We start from the raw sequence: 7,010 nt of genomic DNA, 5'->3' as shown, positions 1-7,010 counted from the left end.
TGCGGAATTACATTTGAAATTTACCACGAGCTATGCGGTGAAGGAAAACATCGTGAGGAAACCTGCACAAACCTGCGAAGCAATTCAATGGTGCGTGTGAAGCTCCCAATCCGCACTGGGCCCGCGTGGGAACTATGGCCCAAGCCCTCTTGTTCTGAGAGGAGGCCTGTGCCCAGCAGTGGGACGTATATAGGCTCGGATGATGATGATGAATTATATCGTAGCGGGCAAGGTACATACTCAAATATTTCGGAGCTTAGATTTCAATAAATTCCCCGTTTCAAGGGCCCGATGCGGGTCCCTAGGCTGTTGGTTACTATTATTACAGATGTAGTAAATAATGTTTTGCCATCGTATTTTGTCAGAAAAGTCAAGTTCCTATTTATTTTGCTTCTTCAACTAGCTAGCTGAAGTTTACTGTTTAATTGAGAAAGCAACATAAATACTCCAACAAAATACGACGGAAAAACATTATTCATTGGATCTGAACTTACTTACGCCAAAGTATAGTCATGTGTGACATTGGATTGTTAATGGAATACATATTGGAAAGTGAATGAACTATTATGTGTAATTAAAAGTTTGAATGAATTCTAATGCTTTGGGAGAGCAAAGTTCAAACTTATAATAGAAACTAGAATTAATTTGAATGGGAAATTGAAATATACATTCGATATTTTTTGTCCGTCATTTCGCTGGATACCTATTGTACATTCGTACGTTGTCTGTATTTATTTGGGTATATATATATATATATATATATATATATATATATATCGTCGCTTCGGAGGTAAAGATACTAAAGCGACACTTTGGGCCAAATTGAGTTATATATACCACCGGAATCAGCGAATTTTTCTGCATCGATCTATCGGGGTTTCGGGACGATCAGAGGACTTTTTTGGCGCTTTAGTCCCTGAAAAATCAGTGAAATTTGGGACACTTCTTACTAATCCGACGCTTAAATTGAGTATTTTCTCTTTAGTGCTTTTACCTGTTTTAGATTCTACACGTTTATATTGTTAAGTCATTTGTAATTCTTCACCTTTAAATACATTTGGCGTTTTAGTACTCTGTGCATATCAAGAAATATGATTCTTCGTCGCTTTAGTAAATTGTTCCAGTCTATTCTGAAGTTTTGGATGCGTTTAGTATTTTGGTTAAACTGATAAGAATATATTTAAGTCGTTTGAGTATTTAGTACAAAACAGTTAACAGAATCTGTGGTGTATTAGCGTCATTACAACATAGCAAAAGAAAGAAAATATTTAAATTTGTAAAAAACATAATATTAAAGTATTATGTTTGGTCCAGTAAGTCAATAATCTGACATTTTATTGTCAAAAAAAGAAGTGTTTAGGTATTTTTCTTTTCATCCCAGCCTATACCTATAGCCTATTTCTTTTACGAAAATCAATTATATTGGCCAGTTAGTAAAAGTAGCCACGATATTTTCATACGAATTGTAGATATCATGCCAAAGTAATCTGGACTTTAATCTTAGGAATTTAAGTTACAATCACTTTACCAAGGATAGGTAAGGTACTATGCGCGTCTTTTATATCAACGCAATAATAGAGCGTGTTGTCAACAAACCTGTAATAATTGATTGTGATTACGAAAGGTATGTTTGTAAACGAATAATTATTATGATTATGTGCACTAACTCTATTAACTGTTATTAGAGTTAGGTACGAAGGAACATGATAAAAAGGTAACCTTATTGTGAGACTTCTATGTATCGAAAATAGGGTATGATATAGAAATATGATGAATTGACATCTAGCTATTTAAACGTCCAGGCTTTACTATACAAAAACAAATCTGCTGTGATCTCATTTGAAATAAAGCATGAGATAACATGCAACTTAAGTACTATATAAAAAAAAAGACAGACAAGCAACTGTACGATGGTTCTTGAGGCTACGTAGCCTGTCCTGATCAGCGGACTGTCACCGAAGAGTCTTCGGGCCGGCGCTCCACCGAATCCAATGAAGCTAACTGATACTTGGCGGAACCATCCCAAAGGCGACAGAAGTTTTCATACAGGACCTTACTGCGTTTGGTAAAGAGTAAAAAGCCGCTCAGGTGTGAAATACCGTTTCACCTTATATCGGACACTAAGTTTTTTAGCAGCCGTTTTCGCTCTGGACTCAATAGCCGCACCGAAGTTGAGACTAGATTGAAGGTCTAACCAAGAACCTCAAGGTGTCTTTAGTTGGTAAGGATACCCTCCTATGGACTGTAGGAGCCAAAGTGAACGGTCTCCGCTTAGCGGTAAACAGACACGCCAGTGTCTTGGCAGCACTGAACTGGACCGAGTTGGCCGAGCCCCAATCGGACATGGCCTCCGAGGTCGAATTCGTCCGCTGTACCATAACCCCCTGAGTGCCCGATCTTATCATCGCTGGCCTGGGCCGTTAGAAAGGTACCTCTCTGCAATTGTGCGTCATCTACGTACCCAAAGACATCGGGTATGAGCAAATCGTGAATGTGCAGCAATGATAGAGTTGCAGATAGGACCGATCCCGGAGGCACCCGGCATTGATTGCCATGAGATCAGATGAGCATCCGTCAATAACGACTCCAATAGATCGGTTCCGCAGGAAATCAGAGATCCATGAGCATAGGACAGGAGGAATCCTGCTAAGAAGGCCTCTGTGCCAGACACTATCGGATGCCTTGGAAGAGAGACACAGCAAGAGCTTCGCCATGCTTCTCAACAGGTTCACCCCAAATGTGAGTAGCATATACCAGAAGGTCCCCAGTGGACCGATTTCGGCGGAACCCGTATTGGCGGTCATTGAAGAGATCTTACCTTCTAGATATACCAACCAGGAACTTAGCATTCAATACACACTCCATTACCTTACATAGTATGGAGGTGATTGAGATAGGCCAATAGTTCGACGGGTTGGCACGACTGCCTTTTTGGTAGGTACTGGCTGCACATTAGCAATCTTCCACGATACCGGGACCTACCTCATCTTGAGGGAGAGTCTGAACAGACGTGTCAAAACCGGAGACAGTTCCGGAGCACAGGTCTTTAAAACAATTCCAGGTATAGTTTATTACTAGTTTTATTCACGTCCAGAGAACGCAGCGTTCTTAAAACCTCTATTTGGTGTATTTCGACCTCCTGCTTAAACGTATCACAGTGAGGAATGGAGGGAGGCGCTGCACTACCATCATCAAGACGCGAATTTTCCGCAAACAGAGAGACAAACAGGTTTGCCCTTTCCGCTGCAGTGTAACCTAGCGACTTATAACGGACTACAGAAATTGGACTCCACCGATTTGGCTAAGGACGAAAACGCTTATGGAATGTATTTTCTTTATTTCTTTTCTTTTTCTTTACTCTCAGAGGGGTAGAAAGCAAATTTGGCACCGATACAACCAACATGGAGGAATCGCGCTTTCCGTATGACCTTTTTGCAGGACATGGCAGCTTTGTTGAAGAGCTGTTTCTTTAACGTGTACGTCCTGTCCGGAGCTTTGCGACATGAGCATCAGCCCATAGTAAGTAAGCAAGTAGAGTGCTTAATTGCTTCAGCTTAAGCGCACTCAGCGTTAAACCATGGGCGAGATTGCCACCAGTGGATACGTCAGAGAAAGGAATGAAATATTCCATACTCTGATGCAACACATCGTAAACAGCTTCTGCGCAGCTCGACGAATCGTCACTGGGAAAGCAAGTTTTCTGCCATGGATAGGAAGCAAAGAAATGACGCATCTCATCCCAATCTGCTTACTTGTATCGCCATACTTGCAGAGTACCGATTGAGCAATCGGGAAGAGAGTACTGCGACACAAATTTCACCAGACAATGGTCAGAAGTACCCAGAGGGAAGACACCGACACATTATACCTGTCTGGATCAGTCGTCAGCAGAAGGTCCAAGCAATTAGGCGTGTGCAAGGCAACATCCGGTATGAGAGTCGGCTGCTTAACCAGCTGGGTGAGATCTAGCGAAAGCGCAAACTTGCGCGCTTCTCTTCCTGCATGGTCCGTGACTCTGACTTGATACGGGAACAACCAGTCCTCGCGGTGAGCATTAAAGTCCCCCAAGGAAACCAACTACGCACGCGGATACCGTTGTTGAACCACACGCCGTGCTGTAACACTGAGGTGATCAAAGACCCTGGTCGTTTTCAAGTCACCGCTGTGCGACCGATATATAGATTAGAGCGTAAACCGTTTGTTCAACACCAGTGTCCATCAGTAGCCAAAGAATGGAAAAGCTAGGATCCTCAGGTTGTGTGGAGACGCTGAGTACAGATGTCATCACGAACGTACAAGCAGACCCCAGCACGTGGCTTAAAAGTATGCTCCAGGCTGTACCCTGGGTAGTGTGGGTAGTGCGAGTACGCCGTGTCTAAGGGACATTTTATCTGCGTCTGGGTATCCTGGTCTCCTGATGGCAAGAGCTCACCACCGCCCATAAACATCTGCAAACCAGGGGTATTGCAGACGCGTTGCAACCTAGAGGCCTAAAATGGGATACCTCACGTGCCATTGCAGTAATTTCACCGGAAGAAAAGAAGAAGGAGATGAGAAAGACAAAAGTGAATAGGTTAGAAAAGACGGTAGTTGAACAGACACAGTGCTGCTAACCCAGCAGCACACGAAAGTGATCCACAACACAAGGAGCCCGGTCTGGTGACTGCGGGGATGCCCAAACCCCCCCAAAGACGGCTTTCGGGTCCTCTCTTTGGTCGCCAACCGGCACTACAGCACATCTTCAAGATTTTCGCAAGTTAGCGGGGCAGCCTTTCAAAGTTGGCGAAACCTCTACTTGGGCCCCTACTAACTGCGGTCGGCCAGCGGAGCACCGCGCTTCGGGTTCCGCTACCCTCCACGAACAGGCACCCGGTGCAGTAAACTGACGGTACTGAAACTGGTTTGCACGCAAGTCCCTGCCCAGACCCGTCCCTCCACATGGCTACTCCTAACTTTAATATGCTGGAACACGGCCAAGACCGTTTTGCAGCATAACTTAGTTAGGTGGGTGGTGACAAACCGCTGCCGAAGCCTACCACGAGGAATGAGGTTGTTCATTTGGCGCTACCTAGGGGACACGTGTGGGCAACTAGAGCTAAAGCCCACGGACGCGAACAACTCTATCCCCCAATAGTTGACGATAGGCAGATAACACGATAACAAGAACCAATGTCAAATAAAACTTAAAAGTTTCTACGATTTCCTGTGTTTCCTTTGAATTTAGTAATATTGATTAAAGTCGAAGTTCGTGTCGTGCGGGTCCCTCTGACAATTATACTATTTAATACGAGAGCGAGAGGGACGGTACGATACGAACTTCGAGTTTCGAGTGTCGTATTATCCCTGCAGACGGTCCTTTAGTGATCATTCGTTAAAGCAATCTGAAAATAAGTATTTTGTATTTCAAATCATTTAACTTGCAAGCCTATTAAGTATTTGTATTGTTTTATGATTATCATTTAAGGGTGCTTAAGCATTATGCAGTTGTAAAATAGCTTGATTATTGGTGAATAAGCATTAAACACAGTTTGATAAGAAATTGATCAACGCCATTAAGTAAATTGAAGATAAAAAAACTAGAATAAATATCCCGTTAGTCATCTGAAATTATGATATATTAAACCAATTCTTACGTTTAGTCCTTTTACCTTATTGCGTTGTCTCAAAAAGTTGAAGACGAATGACTAAAGCGCCACCTATCTCCTGAACTATTGTACTTAGGTCAAAATTATACATTTCAGATCATAGTATGCTGAATTGACTTTCATACAGTCTTATAAATTCTAGAATGTGTTCACAAAAGAACGAGTTATGAATTTTTTCGTCAAAAAAAAACTTCAAATCGCTCTCCTGTAAAGTTGGCCAAATGTCGCTTTAGTATCTTTACCTCCGAAGCGACGATATATATATAATGGTCGTTATTCGCACTACAAACCTTGCTTCGTGCACCTCAGTTAAAGTCCGTGCGCCACATAGGTACAGTCACCAGCATTGATATCTGCCACAGCGGAGCGTGCAAAAATATCTGACACATGTTTCCGGCCCTAGAATAGAGTCGTATCAGATATTTATGCACGCTTGTTGTGTCAGATATTGGTGCTGGTGACTGTACCATCAGCCAAATATGTGGTGTATCACCCTAAAGTTCATAATCGTTGGCATCTCATAAAACAATAATGCCAATAGACGTGTTGGCTAATGGTACAATCAAGTGAAATATGAACTTATTCAAAGTTTCAAAAATAAGTCCACAAACTCTTATTCTGACGCAATAAGGCCGTAGTATTAACATATTTTTGAGTGGTTCGAATAGATACTTATTTTCCACTTGACTGTACCTACGTTTTAAGCAGATACTTTCCTCTTCTGGGTGACTGTCACAAATACTACACAAAAATACCGACGCGTTTCGTACTCTATACGAGTTCATTATCAAGCCTAGTTAGTTGTCTCGAGTAGTAGTTTACACAAGCAATGATAATAAAATTCGTAGATAGTTCGAAACACGTCACTATTTTGGGTGGCATTACATGTGTCGCACAGACTTAGATGTGGTGCACGTTTTGTAGCGAAGAAATGAGGTAAAAATAGTGTACCTAGTTCATTAATAGAGCCTGCACAAATACCCGGATCAATCAGTGATAGAGAATACAAATAAAAAAACCGGCCAAGAGCGTGTCGGACACGCCCAAAATAGTGTTCCGTAGCCATTACGAAAAAAATAAGTAATATTTTTCTAAGGATTTCGTATTTTATACGGAATCTTCCAAGTTTAGGTATATTTTATACCTTAGGCTGCTATTACTCATAAACTACTAATAATTCTCAAGCAATCTTAGCCACAACACCTTTCCTTTGTATGATATATTTACTACCATTCTGAATTTTAATCAAATTTTCCACCTACCGGTTTAGATTTTTAGAGGGGGGGGGACGCTCGATTTTAATGAAAATTTGCACTTAAAGTTGAATATTTCGTAAACAAATCACTCAATCGAAAAATCGTCTGA

The sequence above is a fragment of the Choristoneura fumiferana genome, chromosome 9, assembly GCF_025370935.1.
Source record: "Choristoneura fumiferana chromosome 9, NRCan_CFum_1, whole genome shotgun sequence".
NCBI lineage: Eukaryota > Metazoa > Arthropoda > Insecta > Lepidoptera > Tortricidae > Choristoneura > Choristoneura fumiferana.
Note: the sequence above shows the minus strand (reverse complement) of the source record.